The sequence below is a fragment of the Coregonus clupeaformis genome, chromosome 35, assembly GCF_020615455.1.
Source record: "Coregonus clupeaformis isolate EN_2021a chromosome 35, ASM2061545v1, whole genome shotgun sequence".
NCBI classification, from domain to species: domain Eukaryota; kingdom Metazoa; phylum Chordata; class Actinopteri; order Salmoniformes; family Salmonidae; genus Coregonus; species Coregonus clupeaformis.
In genome coordinates this window covers 6,779,331-6,806,626 of record NC_059226.1, presented here as the reverse complement: position 1 = coordinate 6,806,626, position 27,296 = coordinate 6,779,331, and the positions used below count along the sequence as shown (strand labels likewise).

The following is a 27,296-nucleotide window of genomic DNA, read 5'->3' as shown; positions in this document are numbered from 1 at the left end:
TATATTTGAGGCTTTACTGAACTGGACAAACTTCTCTTTTTGATGAGAGCCCAAGCACTTCCCCAGTGTTTCCCCAGATCAAGTATGCAGACATTTGCACAGTCTAACACTAACTTTTTCCCCCTGGTCATTTGCCGACATCCTTTTTGCCTCGGTGGATCGACGTAAACTTTTTCTGCCCAAGTCCCAAAAGCATTTGGTGATTGGCGTGCATTTGGCGCGCACACAGTTAGGTCCTAAAGCTTAGGCTTACGCACTAATGGCAGATAAAAATAATGAATGAAAAACCTCAATGTAGCCTATAGATATGAATTATGAGTCAACCCACGCATCACTAATGCACATACACACAGGAAAGAAGACACAAAAGGTGGACTACACACACTACGCAGGCGAGAGTCGAATATTGCTATAGCAAGGAAGACATGAATGTACACTGCTTGAGAGGCCAGGCACTCTTGAATTCAATTATTGCCACTTGACATGAAGACAAAAGACAATTTAATGGCCCAGTGACGGAGAGACGTTTTTCATTGATCCCCAGTTCATAATGCAGTGTGAGGAAATCACATCAAAGCCGATGAACTCAAGTGATGACTTTAGTCCATGAAGCCGGATGTCAGGCGACAGTTTGAGCTTTGGCCCTTCAACCTCATGGTGGACAATGTGTTAAAACAACATGTTTAGTTACCCTCAAACACCATTTGCCTTCCTTTTGATATCTATGTTTCATGATTAACTACTAATGGTGTGATTGTGATAACGTACAGGAATTCAAGTCCTTTTGTTCACCCGACCTAGAACACCTCACAATCAAATGCCGACCGTATTACCTCCCAAGTGAATTATCTTCGGTTATAGACACAGCCGTGTATATTCCCCCTCAAGCCGATACCACAACAGCCCTCAAGGAACTACACTGGACTTTGTGCTTTCACGTCTCCTTCCGTTGCTCCCCTCCGGTGCTCTGATTCGCCGGTCTACTGAGCCACCGGTCTGAGCGCACCACCTCAGCAACACCGGAATGGAAACCCAACACACCCTAATCACCTCCAGCGCACCTGCACCTCATCATCTCATCACTACCCCTATTTAGCCCTGGACTGTTCTGTAGGATGTTGTGTGTGATTGTTTTGCTTCGTTAATTCTCTTTGTCATTGTTTGAGTAAACCTTGACCTTGTTAATTCCTGCGTCATGCCTCTTCGTATCCTCAGTACTCGTCACATGTGCAAACTGGAAAACACATATACTGAGGCCGCATTTATTGTAGCCGGGGACTTTAACAAAGCAAAAACCCACACTACCGAAATTCTATCAACACATACCTGTAGTACTCACACTTCAAAAACTCTTGACCATTGTTACTTTCCATTCCGGGATGGCTACAAGGCCCTCCCCCGCCCTCCCTTTTGGCAAATCAGATCAGGACTCTATTCTGCTCCTCCCTTACTATAGGCAGAAACTCAAACAGGAAGTACCGTGTTAAGGTCTATTCAACGCTGGTCTGATTTGGAATCCATGTTTCAAGATTGTTTTGATCACGCAGACTGGGATATGTTACGGGTTGCCTCTGAGAGTAACATTGACATATACACTGACACGGTGACTGAGTTCTTCAGGAAGTGTATAGGGGATGTTGTTCCCACTGTGACTATTAAAACCTACCCAAACCAAAAACAGTGGATAGATGGCAGCATTCGCGCAAAACTTAAAGCGCGAACCACCGCATTTAACCACGGCAAGGTGACTGGGAATATGGTAGAATACAAACAGTGCAGTTATGCCCTCCAAAAATGACGAGACTGCCTACAGGGAGGAGGTGAGGGCCCTGGCGGAGTGTTGCCAGGAAAATACCTCAACATCAACTAAATGAAGGAGCTGATCGTGGACTTCAGGAGACCGCAGAGGGAGCACGCCCCCATCCACATCAACAGAGCCACAGTGGAGAAAGTAAAAAGCTTCAAGTTCCTCAGCAAACACATCACTGACAATCTGACATGGTCCACCCACACAGACAGTGTGGTGAAGAAGGCACAACAGCGCCTCTTCAACATCAGGAAGCTGAAGAAATTCGGCTTGGCCCCTAAGACCCTCACAAACTTTTACAGATGCAACATTGAGAGCATCCTGTTGGGCTGTATCACCGCCTGGTACGGCAACTGCACCGCCCGCAACCACAGGGTTCTCCAGAGGGTGGTGCGGTCACCGCATCACCGGGGGCACACTGCCTGCCCTCCAGGACACCTACAGCACCCGATGTTACAGGAAGGCCAAAAACATCATCGACATCAACTACCCGAGCCATGGCCTGTTCACCCCGCTATCATCTAGAAGGTGAGGTCAGTACAGTTGCATCAAAGCTGGTACTGAGAGACTGAAAAACAGCTACTATCTCAAGGCCATCAGACTGTTAAATAGTCAGCACTAGCTGGCCTCCACCCAGTACCCTGCCCTGAACTTAGTCACTGTCACTAGCCGGCTACCACCCAGTTACTCAACACTGCACCTTAGAAGCTGCTGCCCTATGTACATAGACATGGAATCACTGGTCACTTTAATAATGGAACACTGGTCACTTTAATAATGTTTACATTCTTGTCAATGCCATCCTATTCAATTATTGCTGTATATATACTATTCTATCCTACGTGTTCTACAGATATACTAAATATTCCATCCACATACGGTCCATAATGTCTATACATCCCATCACACACATATATATATATATATATATATATATATATATATATTTTATACTCCGGACTCCGACATTGCTCGTCCTAATATTTATATAATTCTTAATTTCATTATTTTACTTTTAGATCTGTGTGTATTGTTGTGAATTGTTAAATATTACCACACTGCTGGAGCTAGGAACACAAGCATTTCGCTACACCCGCAATAACATCTGCTAAATATGTGTATGCGACCAATAAAATTTGCTTTTGATTTGATTTGACTACACCAGTATGTCTGTCATCTGTGGGAAAAAAATGTTTTGATTTAGAATGGACCATTATCATGCACCTGTCTCGAAACCATGGCAGGGGAAAAAATACATTTCATCTCTGTACTTCAAATCCAATTTTATTTGCCACATGTGCCGAATACAACAGGTGTAGACTTTACAGTGAAATGCTTACTTACAAGCCCTTAACCAACAATGCAGTTTTAAGAAAAAATAAGTGTTAAGTAAAAAATATATAACTTAAAAATAACAAATAATTAAAGAGCAGCAGTAAAATAACAGTAGGGAGGCTATATACAGGGGGTACCGGTACAGAGTCAATGTGCGGGGGCACCGGTTAGTTTAGGTAAATGAGGTAATATGTACATGTAGGCAGAGTTATTAAAGTGACTATGCATAGATAATAAACAGAGAGTAGTAGTCTTATGGCTTGGGGGTAGAAGCTGTTTAGAAGCCTCTAGTCGCGTGTAGCTCAGTTGGTAGAGCATGGTGTTTGCAATGCCAGGGTTGTGGGTTTGTTTCCCACGGGGGGGGCAGTATGAAAATGTATGCACTGACTAAAAAACTGTAAGTTGCTCTGGATAAGAGTGTCTGCTAAATATGTAAATCTTTCTTTGCCTCTAACAATGGCAAAACAATACACTAATTGCTTTGGAGAGAGAGAGAGAGAGAGAGAGAGAGAGAGAGAGAGAGAGAGAGAGAGAGAGAGAGAGAGAGAGAGAGAGAGAGAGAGAGAGAGAGAGAGAGAGAGAGAGAGAGAGAGAGAGAGAGAGAGAGAGATTTTTATAGAAAAATCTATATTTAAAATTGGATAAACCTTTTTTTTTTTTTTACAATGACATATACAGGATACTACCCTCCACAACATAGCCTTTACTCCAAATCAAAACTCCAAACCTAAAACCTGATTTTGTACAAAATGACCTACATTGATTCTTACTGCCAAGGACTATCCAGCAAACTTGCTGACAAACCAACAACCAGCAAAAGAAGCACAACAGAAACCCGAAAATATAATCCAACCAGGAACTGAGTAAGTAATGTTCAGTCTGAAGCTACTTATAAAGCCTAGAAGGAAAAGAACATTACAATAATCTCTAGATATTTTACTTTCTGAAGACTGAATGCTAAACTTGCTAGGAAAGAACAGATCCGGCTGCAACTTCAAATGACACTGAGGTGTGACATGAGAGGTGTGAAAGCCCTTGATCCCAACAATGTCAGCTAAAGGTTTTGGCACAATCAGTTATTGAGTGTAAGGGGGCAATTACTTTTTCACACAGGGGAATTGGGTGTTGCATAACTTTGTTTATGAAATAAATGAAATAAATATGTAATTGTTGTGTTATTTGTTCACTTATGTTCCCTTTATCTAATATTAGGTTTTGGTTGAAGATCTGATAACATTCAGTATCACAAATATGCAAAAGTAGAGAAAATTAGAAAGGGGCAAATATTTTTTCATAGCACTGTATGTACGGTATATCTATCCAGTGCAGTTGGGACAGCGGTCAGTTGTGAGTGAATGTATCAATGTCCTCTATGTTTTTAGTGTATGCAATATGATGGACTGACTGGTTTAACCTCTTAAGGATCGGACACTTTTTTTCAATTTTCGCCTAAAATGACATACCCAAATCTAACTGCCGGTAGCTCAGGACCTGAAGCAAGGATATGCATATTCTTGATACCATTTGAAAGGAAACACTTTGAAGTTTGTGGAAATGTAAAATTAATGTAGGAGAATATAACACATTAGATCTGGTAAAAGATAATGCAAACAAAAAAACATGCGTTTTCTATTAATTTTTTTGTTCCATCTTTGAAATGCAAGAGAAAGGCCACAATATAATATTGCAGTTTAGGCACAATTTAGATTTTGGCCACTAGACGGGAGCAGCGTGTGTGCAAAATTTCAGATTGATCCAGTGAAGCATTGCAATAAGTCTGCCCAAATATGCCGAATTGGTCAATTTATACATTTTCAAGTACATAACTATAGAGAACATACAAAAATGATTTGGTAATACAAAATGTAAGTTTACACACTCCCAGGAATGTCATACATGATGGATCATTAGCTATATAATCACTTTCACACATCTAGATGGCCGGGCGGGTGGGTGTGAAGCCAGAGACAGCAGGGGTTCAAACTGTAGAACCCAGTTCCTACATTTGAATATAAAAATTGATTTTATTAAACAAAACTATGCTACATTTTATCTCTGGGACCCTCAGGATGACAAATCAGAGCAAGATTACTGAAGTACATTATTTACCTTCAGAGGTGAATGTATCAAACCAGTTACCGTGATACGTTTTGTGTGTAGATTGCTGAGGATTTGTATTTATTTAATCAATTTTAGAATAAGGCTGTAATGTAACAAAATGTGGAAAAAGTCAAGGGGTCTGAATACTTTCCGAAGGCATTGTACATGAGCAACTTCACTGAATTGCCGAAAGGCCAGTCTCTTTGGCAAATTACAGGAGTGGCAAGGAATGGAATGTTAGCTAAAAAGACTGGTATCCGGATGGGTGCCCAGACAAAAAAATCCTGCACTTTCACTGGAGAATATTATGAGTTCGATCTGCGGTGGTCTCCATGGCAACGCACAGCTCAATCCATCAATTGCTCACAATATTGGCATAGGCTATGCAGCGATGTCAAATTCAAATTGCTTTATTAGCATGACAAACAATTAGTAAATATCAATGTTACAACTGCATTGAGTCATATAGCCTACATTGTAATACAATACAGACCCCCCCTCAGCCCCCAGTTGTGCCCTGGACACCATATGTGAATTGCATGCCCCTCATCTATCCTCAGAGTTTGTACTGCTTCGTGACCTAAACTGGGATATGCTTAACACCCCAGCCGTCCTACAATCTAAACTAGATGCCCTCAATCTCACACAAATTATCAAGGAACCTACCAGGTACAACCCTAAACCCGTAAACATGGGCACCCTCATAGATATCATCCTGACTAATTTACCCTCTAAATACACCTCCGCTGTCTTCAACCAGGAACTCAACGATCACTGCCTCATTGCCTGCGTCCGTAATGGGTCCGCGGTCAAACGACCACCCCTCATCACTGTCAAACACTCCATAAAACACTTCAGCGAGCAGGCCTTTCTAATTGACCTGGCCTGTGTATCCTGGATGGATATTGACCTCATTCCGTCAGTAGAGGATGCCTGGATGTTCTTCAAAAGTGCTTTCCTTTCCATCTTAAATAAGCATGCCCCATTCCAAAAATTCAGAACTAAGAACAGATATAGCCCCTGGTTCACCCCTGACTTGACTGCCCTTGACCAGCACAAAAACATCCTGTGGCGTACTGCATTAGCATCCAACAGCCCCCGCGATATGCAACTTTTCAGGGAAATCAGGAACCAATATACACAATCAGTTAGGAAAGCAAAGGCTAGCTTTTTCAAACAGAAATGTGCATCCTGTAGCACTAACTCCAAAAAGTTTTGGGACACTGTAAAGTCCATGGAGAATAAGAGCACCTCCTCCCAGCTACCCACTGCACTGAGGCTAGGAAACACTGTCAACACCGATAAATCTACGATAATCGAGAATTTCAATAAGCATTTTGCTACGGCTGGCCATGCTTTCCACCTGGCTACCCCTACCCCGGCCAACCGGTCCGCACCCTCCGCTGCAACTTGCCCATGCCCCCCCCCAACCCCGCTTCTCCTTCACCCAAATTCAGATAGCTGATGTCCTGAAAGAGCTGCTGAATCTGGACCCCTACAAATCAGCTGGGCTAGACAATCTGGACCCTTTCTTTCTAAAATTAGCCGCCGAAATTGTCGCAACCCATATTACTAGCCTGTTGGAAAGCTGCTGCGGTCATCCCCCTCTTCAAAGGGGGTGACACTCTAGATCCAAACTGTTACAGAGCTATATCCATCCTGCCCTGCCTTTCGAAAGTATTTGAAAGTTAACAAACAGATCACCGACCATTTCGAATCCCACCGTACCTTCTCCGCTATGCAATCTGGTTTCCGAGCTGGTTATGGGTGCAAGGTCCTAAACTATATAATAACCGTGATCGATAAAAGACTGTGCAGCCATCTTCATCGACCTGGCCAAGGCTTTTGACTCTGTCAATCACCGCATTCTTATTGGCAGCCTTGGTTTCTCAAATGACTGCCTCGCCTGGTTCACCAACTACTTCTCAGATAGAGTTCAATGTGTCAAATCGGAGGGCCTGTTGTCTGGACCTCTGGCAGTCTCTATGGGGGTGCCACAGGGTTCAATTCTCGGGCCGACTCTGTTCTCTGTGTATATCAATGATGTCGCTCTTGCTGCTGGTGACTCTCAGATCCACCTCTATGCAGACAACACCATTTTGTATACATCTGGCCCTTCATTGGACACTGTGTTAACAAACCTCCAAACGAGCTTCAATGCCATACAACACTCCTTCCGTGGCCTCCAACTGCTCTTAAATGCTAGTAAAACTAAATGCATGCTCTTCAATCGAACGGTGCTTGCACCTGCCCGCCCGAATAGAATCACTACTCTCGGCGGGTCTGACTTAGAATATGTGGACAACTACAAATACCTAGGTGTCTGGTTAGACCGTAAACTCTCCTTCCAGACTCACATTAAGCATCTCCAATCCAAAGTTAAATCTAGAATCGCCTTCCTATTTCGCAAACAAAGCCTCCTTCACTCATGCTGCTAAACATGCCCTCGTAAAACGGACTATCCTACCGATCCTTGACTTCGGCGATGTCATTTACAAAATAGCTTCCAACACTCTACTCAGCAAATTGGATGTAGTCTATCACAGTGCCATCCGTTTTGTCACCAAAGCCCCATATACTACCCACCATTGTGACCTGCACGCTCTCGTTGGCTGGCCCTCACTACATATTCGTCGCCAAACCCACTGGCTCCAGGTCATCTGTAAATCACTTCTAGGCAAATCCCCGCCTTATCTTAGATCATTGGTCACCATAGCAACACCCACCCGTAGTATGCGTTCCAGCAGGTATATCTCACTGGTCATCCCCAAAGCCAACACCTCCTTTGGCCGCCATTCCTTCCAGTTCTCAGCTGCAAATGACTGGAACGAACTGCAAAAATCTCTGATGCTGGAGACACTTATCTCCCTCACTAACTCTAAGCATCAGTTGTCAGAGCAGCTTACCGATCACTGCACCTGTACACAGCCCATCTGTAATTAGCCCACCCAACTACCTCATCCCCATATTGTTATTTATTTTTCTCATTTGCACCCCAGTATCTCTATTTGCCCATCTTCTTCTGCACATCTATCACTCCAGTGTTAATACTAAATTGTAATTATTTTGCACTATGGCCTATTTATTGCCTTACCTCCATAACTTACTACATTTGCACACACTGTATATAGACTTTCTATTGTGTTATTGACTGTACGTTTTGTTTATTCCATATGTAACTCTGTGTTGTTGTTGTTTTTATCGCACTGCTTTGCTTTATCTTGGCCAGGTCGCAGTTGTAAATGAGAACTTGTTCTCAACTGGCTTACCTGGTTAAATAAAGGTTAAATAAAATACAAATAATAAAAATTGCTAGTAATAATAAAAAAGAATAGAAATAACAGAAATAGGCCTATGGAATGAAGTGGCAGCATTAGATGGGGGTCTCCCGTAACGTTGATTGATTTATCCTCATCTTCCGGTTTTCAGTTAAGTCAACATACATGCTAGTACTCCATTCCACAAAATCATATAATCCATTTCAAATGCATTCTATCTCTCCTGTTTTTTTTTTAGGGGGTAGATCAGCTTTAATATTGCAGATATATCGTAACTTCCATCAATTTAGTTGTCTGCATCACTTCCAATCCCCCATATGTTTTTTTTTTCTTTTTTCTCTCGCATATATATATATATACAGTGGGGAGAACAAGTATTTGATACACTGCCGATTTTGCAGGTTTTCCTACTTACAAAGCATATAGAGCTCTGTAATTTTTATCACTTCAACTGTGAGAGACGGAATCTAAAACAAAAATCCAGAAAATCACATTGTATGATTTTTAAGTAATTAATTTGCATTTTATTGCATGACATAAGTATTTGATCACCTACCAACCAGTAAGAATTCCGGCTCTCACAGACCTGTTAGTTTTTCTTTAAGAAGCCCTCCTGTTCTCCACTCATTACCTGTATTAACTGCACCTGTTTGAACTCGTTACCTGTATAAAAGACACCTGTCCACACACTCAATCAAACAGACTCCAACCTCTCCACAATGGCCAAGACCAGAGAGCTGTGTAAGGACATCAGGGATAAAATTGTAGACCTGCACAAGGCTGGGATGGGCTACAGGACAATAGGCAAGCAGCTTGGTGAGAAGGCAACAACAATTATTAGAAAATGGAAGAAGTTCAAGATGACGGTCAATCACCCTCGGTCTGGGGCTCCATGCAATATCTCACCTCGTGGGGCATCAATGATCATGAGGAAGGTGAGGGATCAGCCCAGAACTACACGGCAGGACCTGGTCAATGACCTGAAGAGAGCTGGGACCACAGTCTCAAAGAAAACCATTAGTAACACACTACGCCGTCATGGATTAAAATCCTGCAGCGCACGCAAGGTCCCCCTGCTCAAGCCAGCGCATGTCCAGGCCCTTTGAAGTTTGCCAATGACCATCTGGATGATCCAGAGGAGGAATGGGAGAAGGTCATGTGGTCTGATGAGACAAAAATAGAGCTTTTTGGTCTAAACTCCACTCGCCGTGTTTGGAGGAAGAAGAATGATGAGTACAACCCCAAGAACACCATCCCAACCGTGAAGCATGGAGGTGGAAACATCATTCTTTGGGGATGCTTTTCTGCAAAGGGGACAGGACGACTGCACCGTATTGAGGGGAGGATGGATGGGGCCATGTATCGCGAGATCTTGGCCAACAACCTCCTTCCCTCAGTAAGAGCATTGAAGATGGGTCGTGGCTGGGTCTTCCAGCATGACAACGACCCGAAACACACAGCCAGGGCAACTAAGGAGTGGCTCCGTAAGAAGCATCTCAAGGTCCTGGAGTGGCCTAGCCAGTCTCCAGACCTGAACCCAATAGAAAATCTTTGGAGGGAGCTGAAAGTCCGTATTGCCCAGCGACAGCCCCGAAACCTGAAGGATCTGGAGAAGGTCTGTATGGAGGAGTGGGCCAAAATCCCTGCTGCAGTGTGTGCAAACCTGGTCAAGACCTACAGGAAACGTATGATCTCTGTAATTGCAAATAAAGGTTTCTGTACCAAATATTAAGTTCTGCTTTTCTGGTGTATCAAATACTTATGTCATGCAATAAAATGCAAATTAATTACTTAAAAATCATACAATGTGATTTTCTGGATTTTTGTTTTAGATTCCGTCTCTCACAGTTGAAGTGTACCTATGATAAAAATTACAGAGCTCTATATGCTTTGTAAGTAGGAAAACCTGCAAAATCGGCAGTGTATCAAATACTTGTTCTCCCCACTGTATATATATACACATACATACATACATATATACATACATACATACATATCCTTTAAAAATATATATATTTCCCTTTATTACCTTCCAACCCCACCATCCCCTCCCTAATTGGAGTAAACTAGTGAACAACAATGCTTAGAACTCTACTTCATGCTTATACATACTATATACATTTTATGGACTTCCTCCGATCATTTTCATGATGTCCATCTGGTATACTTCTATATGCCATATCTTTCTAACTGTGCTCTTTCACAAAAGCTCACAATATATAACCTATATACTTATTATGGACACAGCATGTCTTACACTAGTTATCTTGTTGTTATTAGTTGTTGTTATTAGTCCCATCCTTCTGCTCCATTCAACACCTCCCATCTATATCTTAACACCATCCATATTGGATTTCTATTTGCCATATATTTTTCATCTGTACTGTGATGTTTTACAAAAGTTCTGAACCTTTCTATTCTCATTGTTTCTACAGTTTGTGAATTGAAAATAAACATCTTTGCTAAAAGTATTATTATATTATTGATCGATTATTCTATCTCTCCTGTTACATGTGAATGCATATAGGCCTATAGCCTTGGGGGAAGCATCTGTAACTTTCATTTTCATTAGGCTACATGTTTCCTTAGAAAACAGTGCCTGACAAAGCAATATGTCAGCCTGAGAAGTCAAACCCTGATATTCTAATAATAGCGGAGCCTATCCAAGCCAAGCAGCATTCACAGGATACATTACCAGGCCTGCTTGTAAGCTTATCCATAGAGCTTTAAACTGGGGATAGTCAAGACATTTTATGATTTAAATAATTTATTGCTGACATAGGAAGGAAGTAAGGAAGAGAGAGAATGGGTTTTGTCTAGAAGGGCTACAGCTTTTGTCAAAATCGACTTTTCGTAGCAGGTTTAGGAGAATTTACGTAGCAGGTTAGGAGACTTAACGTAGCAGGTTAGGATAATTAGGTTAAGGTTAGGAAAATAGTTAGGGTTAGCTAAAATGCAAAAAATAAATACGCTTTTGACGTAAATTTGACAAAAGCTGTATTCTATCTAGACCGAGAGAATAACAGATAGTCCGACTAACAGCAAATAATTTAACCCTAGACATAAGACAACCTCATAGAAGTACTGTAAATTAACGTGTGCAGTATTGTCCATTTCCTAAATTTGTCAGGCAATTGCAATACTAAGTGAGAAGTAGAAAATGCATATTAACACCAATTCAGTACGGAGAGTTGGCCTAATTTGAAGCAGCCAGGTGCAAAATATGCAATGGCCTTAATTTCTTTAGGCTTCTAAAATAGCTTTCTTATTGTAAGCAAAGCCGTAAAGTGTCAATTTAGCCTAGATGTTATAGGCCCTACCAGCCTACTTCAATCATCCTCTATGCCTGTTTTCTGGGTTAAGCCATGTTGCAAGTATGACGACCTGCAGGCTACCTGTGTGGTTTAGTTAGGCAACTTGGCTCAATGTTACGCCATCTCTGAAACTTTAGCCTATTTAAGTAGCATATGTTGTCAATCACTATCGATGTTGAGTGTATGCGAATCACTTTAGAATGTTTTCACGTGTAAAGAATGCACCCGAGTGAGTTAGTTAGGAAATCACAGCCCAGTGGGCATACAACGTGATAAAGACATATTTTTTTGGTTGAAGTCTGGTCGTGACGTCTTATAACCAGATCACAACCAGATTAAGACATATTTTCCATGACGTCTTTTTGACATCTTATTTTGGTTGATATCTGTTTTTTGGTTGAAATCTGATTGAACTACTGACCAAATGTTAATTAATTAATAGACACCAATCTATATAAACATGTGCATAGTGTTTGTGGGCCATGCACCCATTGGATGTAAGACACTTCAACCATTACAATTATTACAATTGGAGTAATGTTGTTTTTCGATAGGGTTTGCATGATTCAGCTTAGCACACTTGGCAAACAACAGCTGGCAGAGCACACCAAAGCGGGTTAGGGTCTCATGGCATTCTGTACTGTGTAAGACTCGGGGGACTCTGCATGGACTCGGATATATTTCACCTTCAAGTCATCGGATTTGCTAGGTCATTAAAAGCAAAACATTTTGACAGTGTCTGCGGTCCTATAGCTATCAGAGATGGTCCTTATTTAGAGAAACTCTGATGCTATACAGTGAGGGATAAAAAGTATTTGATCCCCTGCTGATTTTGTACATTTGCCCACTGACAAAGACATGATCAGTCTATAATTTTAATGTAAAAAATGTTATAAATTGATTTGCATTTTAATGAGGGAAATAAGTATTTGACCCCTCTGCAAAACATTACTTAGTACTTGGTGGCAAAACCCTTGTTGGCAATCACAGAGGTCAGACGTTTCTTGTAGTTGGCCACCAGGTTTGCACACATCTCAGGCAGGATTTTGTTCCACTCCTCTTTGCATATCTTCTCCAAGTCATTAAGGTTTCGAGGCTGACGTTTGGCAACTCTCGAACCTTCAACTCCCTCCACAGATTTTCTATGGGATTAAGGTCTGGAGACTGGCTAGGCCACTCCAGGACCTTTATGTGCTTCTTCTTGAGCCACTCCTTTGTTGCCTTGGCCGTGTGTTTTGGGTCATTGTCATGCTGGAATACCCATCCACGACCCATTTTCAATGCCCTGGCTGAGGGAAAGAGAGTTTGGAATCTGATTGATTGATTGCTTCTGTGGACAGGTGTCTTTTATACAGGTAAACTGAGATTAGGAGCACTCTCTTTAATAATGTGCTCCTAATCTCAGCTCGTTACCTGTATCTGTAGCTCAGCTGGTAGAGCACGGCGCTTGTAAACACCAGGGTAGTGGGTTCGATCCCCGGGACCACCCATACACAAAAATGTATGCACGCATGACTGTAAGTCGCTTTGGATAAAAGCGTCTGCTAAATGGCATATTATTATTATTATTATTATTATTATAATAAAAGACACCTGGGAGCCAGAAATCTTTCTGATTGAGAGGGGGTCAAATAGTTATTTCCCCCATTAAAATGCAAATCAATTTATAACATTTCTGACATGCGCTGTTCTGGATTTTGTTGTTGTTATTCTGTCTCTCACTGTTCAAATAAACCTACCATTAAAATTATAGACTGATCATTTCTTTGTCAGTGGGCAAACGTACAAAATCAGCAGGGGATCAAATACTTTTTTCCCTCACTGTATCATACTGACATCTTTTCAACTAGGTTTTTCTCACTGGGAGAGGGCTATTGGAAATGTTTTGGTAAACTCCCAGTGGGTAAAACCTGTTTGAAAAGACATGAGTATGACTAGTTGATTTTTTATTTTTTTTATTTTTTATTTTTACTGACCAGAATATTAGGTATTTTTCTGACCACCATACGACCAGTTGGTCATAATTGTGACCACTATATTATGTGCTATATTATGCAGCCTACTAGTCAGATAGATATAGTTAAGACCTCATTATAACCTGGTAATGGCCACCTGACTACAGCTTATTACCACTGTAAAAAGTATTGCAGAGGAAAAAGTTGGATATTGAAAACATTGTTCATTACATTTCTATTTGTTTCCATAGTCACCAATTCAATTTTATATCTGCAACATATTCTTACATTTAAAATAGATCAAGCAATGGCAAAAACAAATCTACATCATAACTTTTTGCACATCTACATACAGTAATTGTTACATAATTCACCCACAGATATTACATGCATAGAAAGACTGAGACACAGAGTATATAAAGGCAGACTGTTGTATTGTATTAATGTTTTATTTTATAAATTATTAATAAGAGTGGTGTGATGGGTCAGATCTGCAGTGAAGACAGTCTGCACATTACAACTTTATGAATTTGAGATTTTAAAAGAAAATGACATTCCTGAAGAAACTTTGTGGACTCAGCTGGCTCAAAGTATTTCCATGGTACTAGTTGAATACGTTTTTGGCAGTTATAGCTTAGAAATGTCTTCAAAAAATACCAACTTGCTCATATACATACTTTGCGTCCTCCTCCACCATGGCGGTCACATCAACCTCCTGAGTTTTTGAGCTTTTTATGACACTTACTGTAAGCATAAAAAGAGAAGAAAATAAATGAACGGTTGGCATAAATTGGATATGCAGGACACGACTGAACAGTAATGCACAGTAAAATATCTTTAACTGTGCGAATCTACAAAAAATGTCTCATTGTCTATCTCAAATGTCTCAACTGCTCAAATTGACTTACTAACTACAATGGAGCACACACTAGTGGTAGCAAAGGCATGTTTGATCCTCTGTCGATTCATCTTGAAGTGGGACATTCATTCATTGGTCATCAATCTGAAACATTTAAAAAGGATATCAAAATTAGACAGTAGTTGGATAATGAAATGTTTTAACTAATCTCTAAATGGTAAACTTTTGCTTAATCCTAATACATGTTGTAATATTCAAACAACTTTTTATAAACACACCGCTCCATAATCCTGAAGACATTTTCCCGGACAGAGGTTCCCCCAAGAAAGGTAAATGCAAAAAATATGTATAAAGAGAAATTAAAGATACAATAAAATATTACATTTTCCAAAAATGATGTCTGTCATATCATTGGTGCAACAAACATTGTTAGAAATGGGTGTAATTGGCAAATCTCTTCCTCTTCTCTGCAACTGCGCACATGTGTGAGTTTGAGTGAGCGACAGGAAGAAAGAGCTAGAGAGAAATAGGATCAACTTTACATAACTCACCAAGGGAGATGTCTGTTGAATCACGTTTTGCACCTGAAAAAAAAGGAGAGCTACAATAGGATTTTATTTGCTTTACAAACTTATGTTATTAGAAGCAGTGCTATTTCAATTGGATCTACTTACACTACACTCTTTAAAAAAAGGGTTCCAAAAGGTTTCTTCGGCTGTCCCCATAGGAGAACCCTTTTTGGTTCCATGTAGAACCCTCTTTGGAAAGGGTTCTACATGGAACCCAAAAGAGTTCTACCTGGAACCAAACAGATTTTACATGGAACAAAAATCGGTTCTTCAAAGGGTTCTCCTATGGGGACAGCCTATGAACCTTTTAGGTTCTAGATGGCACCTTTTTTTCTCTTGGGGAATCCAGTTTCTCTCCTGATGCAGAGAAAAAATGTTAATGATCATCAGCATAGCTAGTAAAAACCTAGCTCTTACAAAGCTGGCTAGTAGGAATCAATACACATTGAAGATCATAGAATCAAACAGAAGGTAAAAAAAACTTAACTATGGATTTAAGGAGTGGTGGTGCTGCTCTCTCCTTTCCCTGGGATGTGGCAGAATAGGTCACCGGTAACTGAGTGGGTGGCCAAGCACTGCTGTAGAGGCCATTCATCAGGTCATTGACATGTTTCAGGAACTGTAAAGACAGAGACGAATCATGATTAACCATTACCTAAGGTCTTCACTAAGTTAGACTTAGCCTTGAAAGTACATTGACTACGTTGCCCCTCAGCCATCTGGCAGTCAGGCAGACATACGGAGAGATAGAAAGAGCAATAGAGAGCAAAACACAGGCTATTTACATTTCTTAGTCAGCCGGCTGGATAACTTCTGTACTCCTTCCTTTTGTTCCCTCCTCCATCCTTCCATCCAATCTAGAAGATTCCTGCAAAAAAGAGAATCAAGAATTGAAAAAGGCAGTTGAGAGTTGTAACGTTAGAATGACTGTTGAGGGGAAGGCTAAATGTATTGTCAAATACAAAATATAAGTATCCCTGATGAATCAAGAAAAACTTTACATCCATATCGGGGGTACACGTTTCAAGAATTAGGCTAGCTTAAAATGTATTTCTCTCTCTCTCACACACACAAACACAATTCCTATGTGTATTCATCAACCATCGCTCTCTCTCTCTCTCTCTCTCACACACACACACACACACACTTCCTATATGTGTATTCATCAACCATCGCTCTCTCTCTCACACACAAACACTATCTCTCTCGTTCTCTCTCTCACACACACACACACACTTCCTATATGTGTATTCATCAACCATCGCTCTCTCTCTCTCTCTCTCTCTCTCTCTCTCCACACAAACACTACAGTGGGAGAAAAAAGTATTTAGTCAGCCACCAATTGTGCATGTTCTCCCACTTAAAAATAATTTTCATCATAGGTGCACGTCAACTATGACAGACAAAATGAGAAAAAAAAATCCTGAAAATCACATTGTAGGACTTTTAATGAATTTATTTGCAAATTATGGTGGAAAATAAGTATTTGGTCAATAACAAAAGTTTCTCAATACTTTGTTATATACCCTTTGTTGGCAATGACACAGGTCAAACGTTTTCTGTAAGTCTTCACAATGTTTTCACACACTGTTGCTGGTATTTTGGCCCATTCCTCCATGCAGATCTCCTCTAGAGCAGTGATGTTTTGGGGCTGTCGCTGGGCAACACGGACTTTCAACTCCCTCCAAAGATTTTCTATGGGGTTGAGATCTGGAGACTGGCTAGGCCACTCCAGGACCTTGAAATGCTTCTTACGAAGCCACTCCTTCGTTGCCCGGGCGGTGTGTTTGGGATCATTGTCATGCTGAAAGACCCAGCCACGTTTCATCTTCAATGCCCTTGCTGATGGAAGGAGGTTTTCACTCAAAATCTCACGATACATGGCCCCATTCATTCTTTCCTTTACACGGATCAGTCGTCCTGGTCCCTTTGCAGAAAAAACAGCCCCAAAGCATGATGTTTCCACCCCCATGATTCACAGTAGGTATGGTGTTCTTTGGATGCAACTCAGCATTCTTTGTCCTCCAAACACAACGAGTTGAGTTTTTACCAAAAAGTTCTATTTTGGTTTCATCTGACCATATGACATTCTCCCAATCCTCTTCTGGATCATCCAAATGCACTCTAGCAAACTTCAGACGGGCCTGGACATGTACTGGCTTAAGCAGGGGGACACGTCTGGCACTGCAGGATTTGAGTCCCTGGCGGCGTAGTGTGTTACTGATGGTAGGCTTTGTTACTTTGGTCCCAGCTCTCTGCAGGTCATTCACTAGGTCCCCCCGTGTGGTTCTGGGATTTTTGCTCACCGTTCTTGTGAACATTTTGACCCCACGGGGTGAGATCTTGCGTGAAGCCCCAGATCGAGGGAGATTATCAGTGGTCTTGTATGTCTTCCATTTCCTAATAATTGCTCCCACAGTTGATTTCTTCAAACCAAGCTGCTTACCTATTGCAGATTCAGTCTTCCCAGCCTGGTGCAGGTCTACAATTTTGTTTCTGGTGTCCTTTGACAGCTCTTTGGTCTTGGCCATAGTGGAGTTTGGAGTATGACTGTTTGAGGTTGTGGACAGGTGTCTTTTATACTGATAACAAGTTCAAACAGGTGCCATTAATACAGGTAACGAGTGGAGAACAGAGGAGCCTCTTAAAGAAGTAGTTACAGGTCTGTGAGAGCCAGAAATCTTGCTTGTTTGTAGGTGACCAAATACTTATTTTCCACCATAATTTGCAAATAAATTCATTAAAAATCCTACAATGTGATTTTCTGGATATTTTTTCTCTCAATTTGTCTGTCATAGTTGACGTGTACCTATGATGAAAATTACAGGCCTCTCTCATCTTTTTAAGTGGGAGAACATGCACAATTGGTGGCTGACTAAATACTTTTTTCCCCCACTGTAGTGTTTGTGTGAGAGAGAGAGAGAGAGAGAGAGAGAGAGAGCGATGGTTGATGAATACACATATAGGAAGTGTGTGTGTGTGTGTGTGTGTGTGTGAGAGAGAGAGAGAAGATAGTCTCTCTCAAACAGAACCAGGGTTTCCGTTAGGAAAATGTGGCACTGGACATTTGACCTGCAGCGTTTTCATTTCCCAGACTTTTTAGAAATGTACCATATCTATATGTATTGGGTGCGTAAACTGATTAGGGCGTCCACCCACGGTGCTCAGAATGACAGAAATCACATTTAGATTATCGTAATTCATCTTAATAGAACATGCAAGTCGAGGATGCAATGATGTGTGGTCCTTCTTACCGAATTCCGATGCCACCAAGACGATTAACGAACAGCACAATCACTAGCCATAGTTGAAAAGTTTACCTATTCTATTGGTCAGCATGTCGAGAAAGAAATAGCCTATTCCAAACAGACTCTGGGACAGTTGTGGGACGATAGGTCCAACATTCATACAACCAGTAGGCCTAGGCTACATAAAAAAAAAAAAAACATTAAGAAGTAATGAGGGCCTCCCGAGTGTTTGGCAGGTCGGGATGTCCTTGTCCCATCGTGCTCTAGCGACTCCTTGTGGCAGGCCGGGCGCATGCACACTGACTTTGGTCGCCAGTTGTACAGTGTTTCCTCTAACACATTGGTGAGGCTGGCTTCCGGGTTAAGCGAGCAGTGTGTCAAGAAGCTGTGTGGCTTGACAGGGTTGTGTTTCGGAGGACGCATGGCTCTCGACCTTCGCCTTTCCCGAGTCCGTATGGGAGTTGCAGCGATGGGACAAGACTAACTACCAATTGGGGAGAAAAAGGGGTAAAAATACACACAAAAATTAACAAATAAGTAATGAGTCTGATGCAACATATCAGAACGTTTCGCTTAAAATGTTGATCATCTATTATTTATTCACATTATAAGCGCAAAAATGTGCATAAGGCAGTAGGATATGCATGTGGTCCTCTGTAGCTCAATTGGTAGAGCATGGCGCTTGTAACGCCAGGGTAGTGGGTTCGATCCCCAGGACCACCCATACGTAAAAATGTATGCACACATGACTGTAAGTCGCTTTGGATAAAAGCGTCTGCTAAATGGCATATTATTATTATGAATGTTCGTTCCATAATGCAATTAGCGGGAAAACACAGTCGTCAAAAGCCAGTGGTTTCATGTGACTGAGATGAAAATATCTGTTCTAAATTTAGAAAGAGGGGAGATCTAATATACAACAACTAAAATGGGGTGCTAGGATTGTGCATTTGGCTACTGGACAATGAAAGAAAGTTTATATAAAAGATTTGCCTCCACGGATATTGTCTGATTTTGGCTAGGTTACTTTGAAGCAAGGTAAGACATGCCTCATAATATGTAATAAAACGTTCAGGTTTCCAACAATTAAGTATATGTTTACAAAATGCATACTGCCTCCAGCTCATTACAAAGTGGTTTGAGATACTGTAGCAGCAGCTCTCGCGCTGTCTGACAGATTTTCTGCTCAAAGGCTCTGTATCTGTATGCTATTAACCTATAGACCGATAAGCATGACTGGTCAAATGTATTTACATCGACTACTATTTATATCAATGAATAGGCTAAAAAGCATTATTTCGCAATGGGATTTCTTCTTCTTCTCCCGGACAATTGGCCGGTGCCAATTTTATATATCTGCTTTTCAAATTTGTTATCGGCCAAAAGCCGGGTAATACAGGCTAACGGAAACTCTGCACAGAACACACACACACAGCTAGCATGACAACGTTGACATGACAATGTTTTCTACAGTTATTGTGATCATCATCTCTCTCTCTCTCGCTCTCACAGAGAGAGAGAGAGAGAGAGAGAGAGAGAGAGAGAGAGAGAGAGAGAGAGAGAGAGAGAGAGAGAGAGAGAACACACACATATACACAAATGTACTGTCATTAAAGTGGAACTTGAAAAAGAAAAGGAGAGCCGCACACTCTAGGAGCTCAGATGCAATAATTTAATAACCAATGTTTCGACAGACAAGCTGTCTTCATCAGGGTATAATGACAAACACTGCGGGTCACTAGTTTATATAGTTTCAAAGGACACACAGGTGTCTGTAACCATGGCCGGGTGTGGCATGATATCATTGGCTAATTTACAGTTATAAATAGAACATATAAAAAGCCTGAATGGATAACATATGATCATAGATACAATTTGGCTACATAGGCCTACAAACATTTACAATTAATAGCTAAATCACAAAAATCACAAGAATGGCTTCAGATCAAAGTCTACGTTGAGACCTAAGGGAGCAAGGCCCTTGTTAGCACCTCGCCTAAACAGGTGTGATTTCTTTCGCCTCCAGATTAAAGTGGAACTGACAGCATTTTAGAATCTGTTCTAGACCCCCAGGAAGAATAAATTTTCTGACAAGCGAGCAGTTAGATATGGTCATTTTCATGTTTTCATGCATTCTTAGAATGTTAGTGAATTACATATACTAAGGCATTTGTGAAAATTCTATAGCAATATAGAGTGGGCAAGCGGTCGTGCGTTTGGACAATTAACTGCAGTAAATAAAACCTAATAAAACATGTGTCTCGTCCAGGACCAGAGTCTACGCAGACCGGTGCGTCATAGCCAGTCAGAGCTACAGTAGGCCTTTATTTGACACACAGGCCTACCATCATTGACTTTGAACTGGACTGTTTGTTTACAGGCAGTTGCAACAGCGCGACTTTAGATCATTCGAACGCATTCGCCAAAAATCACAAAATACACCTGAATGGATTTCTGCAAATATTTCAATACCACTTGGGAGTCCTCTTACATTTGGGAACTTTACAGTCCTACTGATCAAACAACCATGAAAAGGTAGGCTCTCTCTCCCTCAGTTATGCACATCAACAACAAACAGATCAACAACTAATGCTAGCCAGAGAAAGATTAGCTAAAATCTAACGAAGGAACATTAGATAAACCCTCTCAAACTTTTTCAGTTAGTTGGCCGTCAAAATTGCACTGAAAAACGATGGGGAATTATAGCCTACTCGTCCTTCTGCAGCTTGCCCGCCAACAATACATGCTTGTCCCAAACAAGTACCTAGAGTGTTCATGACTATCTATTACTTTCTTTGCCTATGTTTACTGACACCGGTCAGTCATATTCAGTGGGTGTTGCGCTTCGTAAATGACATGACATGACATCCTCCTAGCATCTAGCAAGCTAGCTATCTAGCTAACGTTAGGCTACGTGTTTTTAGCTTGCTACATAAATAGATACGCTAGCCTATTAGCCACGTTATGACTGACTTGTGATCATTGCCCTTGCTAGTTTGATTGTATTGACATTACCAGCCTTAGTTACATTCGTCTGTTTTTGTTCAAAATATTGAGCCATTGAAACTGAAACAGTGCATCCCAAATGGAGGCAGCGCACAATGTACCAAGAAATGTATTGGTGAATTATATGAATCATACATTGAACTGCATCCATCTATTCTGCCAACAATGCCTTAGTGTAAGTCATTTGTTAAGGCAAATATAAACATATTTTTAAAACGTCTTATAAACTGGGAATTTTCTATTTTTGGCTGATATTATGATTGTCTGTTTGTTATGAACGCTGTCAGTTTCACTTTAACTAAACAGATCTCAAAATGTTAGCTAGCTAGCTACAACAGGTAAAAATTAAAACTTACCATTTCCATGGAGGATTAGCCAGAGAGCTAACATTAGCTAGCTAAAATTAGCCAGCTAGCAAAACTTTCCTTGACGTTCTTCTCCCCAACAAACCGCCGCTTTAAAATAAAACAAGAATGCAGGAGAACAGGGACTACCACTTAGCAGTCAAATCTTTTTGAAGTTTTTGTGCACATTTCGTTGTTTCCCAGCGTGCCGTATGGAATCTGTGCAAGCAGGCTGCCTGCGTGCACAGATCTATTGCTGGAACTGATTTGCCTACCTCCTTATTTAGTTACTGAAATTAAAATAAAATTACTGCACACATTATGTTAATTGCTTAAAAGCTTTAAGGGAAAATATAATTGTCATATTCTCAGGGTCCAATTCAGGCGCAATAATGTTTTTTTAAATTATTGATGGAACTAAATGGGATAACAATAGGGTTTTGTAAATCCTGGTGGATTGTAGTAGGATATTGAAATAAAAGACATAAGCCTATGTGTTATTTGTTAAATTCTGAAAACAAATGTAGTTAGTCATAATAGAACATCAAAATTGCATTCAGTGGAACAGAAGAACATGTGCAACACAATAAACAATGCAATTAACATCAACAAAAAATTATCATTAGAAGCCAACACACACAGCAAGCTACCAGATACCATTCATTAAACCACCATTATTTCATTGTACTGCAGTTTTACTGCATTTTAACTGCAGTGCATTTTTTGTAAGGGTATCCTGTATTACTGTGCATGTTTTTTTTTACATGCTGGTAGCCTAGAACAAATGTTATGGAAGTGAATGTGCACTTTTCAATTGGGTGGACTGCAACCACAAAAAACACTGCCATAGCACTTTTCAATTGGGTGGACTGCAACCACAAAAAACACAGCCATAGCCTGTAGCAAAAGCATTTATAGCATCGGAGGTTCTCTAAATTAGGGACCATCTCTGATAGCTATAAGACCGCAGAGACTGTCACTAATTTTAGCTTTTAATGACCTATCAAATTCGATGACTTGGAGGTGAAATATCACAATTCTTAGTTTTTTTAAATTGGTATTTCATCACCTGCCGAATAAAAACCACAAATGGCCCTACTCCTGAAAAAGTTAATTGGGCCGGATAAACTGAAGTGGACTCGGCCCGAGTACCATTAACAGGAGCCCAGAGTAATAAATGAAACCTGCTTTGGTGCGCTCTGCCAGCTGTTGTTTGCAAAGTGTGCTAAGATGAATCATGCAAACACTTCTGAAAAAGAACATTACTCCAATTGTAATAATTGTAATGGTTCTAGTGTCTTATATGCAATGTGTGCATGGCTTACACACACTACGCACATGTTTATATAGATTGGTGTCTTTTAATTGAGTAGCATTTAGATAACTGGTCAGTAGTTCAATCAGATTTCAACCAAAAAACAGATATCAACCAAAATATTATGTATTTTTCAAGATGTCAAAAAGATGTCATGAAAAATATGTCTTAATCTGGTTGTGATATGGTTATAAAACCTCCCGACCATATTTCAACCAGTAAAATATGTCTATCACATTGTATGCCCACTTGGCTGCGCTGTTGCAGAAAGGCAACAGTCTGGAGGCTAGGTCTATAGCCTACAAAACGGGCTTTTCTCAGGGTAGGATAGCCTATAGCAAGCAATCAATAGCCTAACGTTACTCAGTTCACTCACCCGGCTTCTTTCTACAAAGATGACTTGTGTCTCAGAATTGTTCCCCTTTCTGTCCCCAAAACAGATCCTATAGTTAGTTTTTTTTTCTTCAACATGGTGCGAGAGGGCTCTACCTTTCGCTTTGTCCTGCCATCGAACCGATCCCCCTTCAAGCGAGAAAGCTGCGCACACTCCATGGTTTTGAATGTAAGATCTCCACGTTGCCATGGAGATGGAGGGAGCTCTTATCCAGAAAATAATAGGTATCGCATCATTAGCAACAATGCTTCACCAAGCCAGCCCCTTCAGCATTTTATTTGACCACAAAAATGCTCTATTGTCATGATCACGAATTTAATGACAAATGATTCTCTAGACACGGTGGTTCTAGAATAAGATTATATTATAGAACCTTAAAAAAATGCCAGGCCTGTGTTTGAAAGAACAAGACGCAATTTCATGGAAAATGCAATAACTGACAGTTAAATGTTTTTGTTTTATGGTATACTAACATTATTAGAAAGGTTGAAAACACAATTAACACAGAGACCTCAAGGAAACAAAGTGCTTAATTAATATTCTGTGGAACATAGGCCTATAGGCTAAGTAGCCTACACAGATCTATGGAAATACTTATTTGGCAGATTTTTCTGATGAAGCACACACGTTATTCAATTACTGTTAATAATGTCTGACAAATGACAATGCAAGGACAGATAACAGAGCATGTGGAAACCCTCTGTATAAGGTTCCAGTGTTCCTTATTCACGTGCCGCTAGTGCATGTTATAAACGCGACTTCACACTCAAAGCTTGTTGCTTTTTCATTGCATGGATAACTGGATACTCTCGTTCACTTGGAATATGTACGTAAAATAAAAAGGGAGAACGGTGCAATGTGTTATGTAACATCACCCACTTATATTATCCGTAATTTCTCAGTCACCACAAAACCAGTCTAACGTCCAGAGGAAAAAGAAGACAGTATACATAACCTACCTTGTTGATAGACGCCGCTCTTATTCATTCATTCTGTTGAACAATTAAGGTTGTCGTTTCACATAGGGGCAACATTGGCTAAGAGTTGCTAATTTCACCTTTCCCCCCACATCTCGTTGAAAAATCCATCTCCTGTCATTCTGTTATGTCCCCTTCTTTTGAGCTCCGCCAAGTATGAAGAGAGAGAGAGAGAGAATGGGCGAGTGAAAGTCTGAGTGAGGGAGAGAGTAGGCTATTTGTGTGTAAAGAGAGAGAGGGGGGACTTCAAATAGCTGAGATCCAGGTTGTTGTGTATGGACAGAGCTGTCATGAGGAAGAGTATGAGTATTGAGGAAATCACAGAGGGTCTGTGGAAGCAACCCAACCAGGCAACCGGGTCTCAGAGCATTTAGTATTATTCTTTAAGTAAATCCGAGACACTCCATTTAGTATGATATGGCATGTTTCGTATGGTATGTATTAATTTGTGCATGTCCATCACCCGTTTTGTATGATATGTTATGAATTACAATTCGTATTATATGTTCTGAATTTGCAAAAAAGTACATATGTTACGAATTTACAAACATATGATATGTTACGAATTCTAGCTAGATGGCTAATGTTAGGGGAAGGGTTAGCTAAAAAGGTTAAGGTTAGAGTTAGGGGAAGAGTTAGCTTAAAAGGTTAAGGCCAGGGTTAGGGCAAGGTTTAGTTAACATTCTAAGTAGGTGCAAAGTAGCTAAAAAGTAGTAAGTAGTTGAAAAGTTTCTAATTAGCTAAAATGCTCAAGTTGTCCATGATGAGATTCGAACTCCAACCTTTGGGTTGCTAGATGTTAGTGTTATACCAGCCTGATCTCATAGACTAGACGTAACATAGTAAATGTAAATCCGGGCACACTAAAATTAGTATGATATGCTACGTTTGGTATGGTTATATAAGACAGATGATTACTTAAGGCAAAAACAAAACTAGAGTGGTTGCTCGGGGTGGATGGGTGGGCGTATAATGCGAATGTCTAGCAACCCAAAGGTTGCGAGTCCGAATCTCATCCCAGACAACTTTAGCATTTTATCAAATTAGCTACTTTTCTACTACTTTTTAGCTACATTTACATTTACGTCATTTAGCAGACGCTCTTATCCAGAGCGACTTACAAATAGGTGCATTCACCTTATAGCCAGTGGGATAACCACTTTACAATTATTATTATTATTTAAACAAATTGTGTGTGTGTGGGGGGGTTGGGGGTAAGTGGGGGTAGAAGGATTACTTTATCCTATCCCAGGTATTCCTTAAAGAGGTGGGGTTTCAAATGTCTCCGGAAGGTGGTGAGTGACTCCACTGTCCTGGCGTCGTGAGGGAGCTTGTTCCACCATTGGGGTGCCAGAGCAGCGAACAGTTTTGACTGGGCTGAGCGGGAACTATGCTTCCGCAGAGGTAGGGGAGCCAGCAGGCCAGAGGTGGATGAACGCAATGCCCTCGTTTGGGTGTAGGGACTGATCAGAGCCTGAAGGTACGGAGGTGCCGTTCCCCTCACAGCTCCGTAGGCAAGCACCATGGTCTTGTAGCAGATGCGAGCTTCAACTGGAAGCCAGTGGAGTGTGCGGAGGAGCGGGGTGACGTGAGAGAACTTGGGAAGGTTGAACACCAGACGGGCTGCGGCATTCTGGATGAGTTGTAGGGGTTTAATGGCACAGGCAGGGAGCCCAGCCAACAGCGAGTTGCAGTAATCCAGACGGGAGATGACAAGTGCCTGGATTAGGACCTGTGCCGCTTCCTGTGGAAGGCAGGGTCGTACTCTCCGAATGTTGTAGAGCATGAACCTACAGGATCGGGTCACCGCCTTGATGTTAGCGGAGAACGACAGGGTGTTGTCCAGGGTCACGCCAAGGCTCTTCACACTCTGGGAGGAGGACACAACGGAGTTGTCAACCGTGATGGCGAGATCATGGAACAGGCAGTCCTTCCCCGGGAGGAAGAGCAGCTCCGTCTTGCCAAGGTTCAGCTTGAGGTGGTGATCCGTCATCCATACTGATATGTCTCCCAGACATGCAGAGATGCGATTCGCCACCTGGTTATCAGAAGGGGGAAAGGAGAAGATTAGTTGTGTGTCGTCAGCGTAGCAATGATAGGAGAGGCCATGTGAGGATATGACAGAGCCAAGTGACTTGGTGTATAGCGAGAATAGGAGAGGGCCTAGAACTGAGCCCTGGGGGACACCAGTGGTGAGAGCACGTGGTGCGGAGACAGCTTCTCGCCACGCCACTTGGTAGGAGCGACCGGTCAGGTAGGACGCAATCCAAGAGTGAGCCGCGCCGGAGATGCCCAGCTCGGAGAGTGTGGAGAGGAGGATCTGATGGTTCACTGTATCAAAGGCAGCAGACAGGTCTAGAAGGACAAGAGCAGAGGAGAGAGAGTTAGCTTTAGCAGTGCGGAGAGCCTCCGTGACACAGAGAAGAGCAGTCTCAGTTGAATGACTTTGCAACTACTTAGCAATTACTTAGCATGTTAGCTAACCCTAACCCTAACCTTAACCCTTTTAGCTAACCCTTCCCCTAACCTTAACCTTTTTAGCTAACCCTTCCATTAACCCTAACCTTAACCCTTTAACCTAACTCCTAAACTTAACCCTAACCTTAACCCTAACCCCTAACCCCTAGCCTAGCTAATGTTAGTAAGCTAGCTAATGTTAGCCACCTAGCTAGAATTCGTAACATATCATATGTTTAGCAAATTCATAACATTGTCAGTTTTGCAAATTCGTAACATATTGTACGCTTTGCAAATTTGTAACATATAATACAAATTGTAATTTGTAACATATCATA

At 41.2% G+C, this 27,296-nt stretch overlaps 1 protein-coding gene across 5 annotated transcripts in view; it reads right to left on the bottom strand.

The window, feature by feature from the left end:
* The window catches only part of LOC121551155 (G protein-activated inward rectifier potassium channel 2), a 122,366-nt gene extending 97,561 nt beyond the window's left edge, over window positions 1-24,805 (bottom strand). The window contains exons 1-6 of one of the 5 annotated variants that reach the window (XR_005997035.2): window positions 24,484-24,805; window positions 16,003-16,085; window positions 15,705-15,836; window positions 15,200-15,574; window positions 14,698-14,792; window positions 14,266-14,533 (exon numbers count right to left, since the gene is read on the bottom strand). The gene's annotated coding sequence lies outside the window, so the exon portion shown is untranslated. Of the gene's footprint in view, window positions 1-14,265; window positions 14,534-14,697; window positions 14,793-15,199; window positions 15,837-16,002; window positions 16,086-21,827; window positions 22,165-24,483 lie in introns of those variants that run through there. The other 4 variants (XR_005997033.2, XR_005997034.1, XR_005997036.1 and 1 more) reach the window with 4 other exon arrangements.
* Between the last annotated feature and the right edge of the window lie 2,491 nt (window positions 24,806-27,296).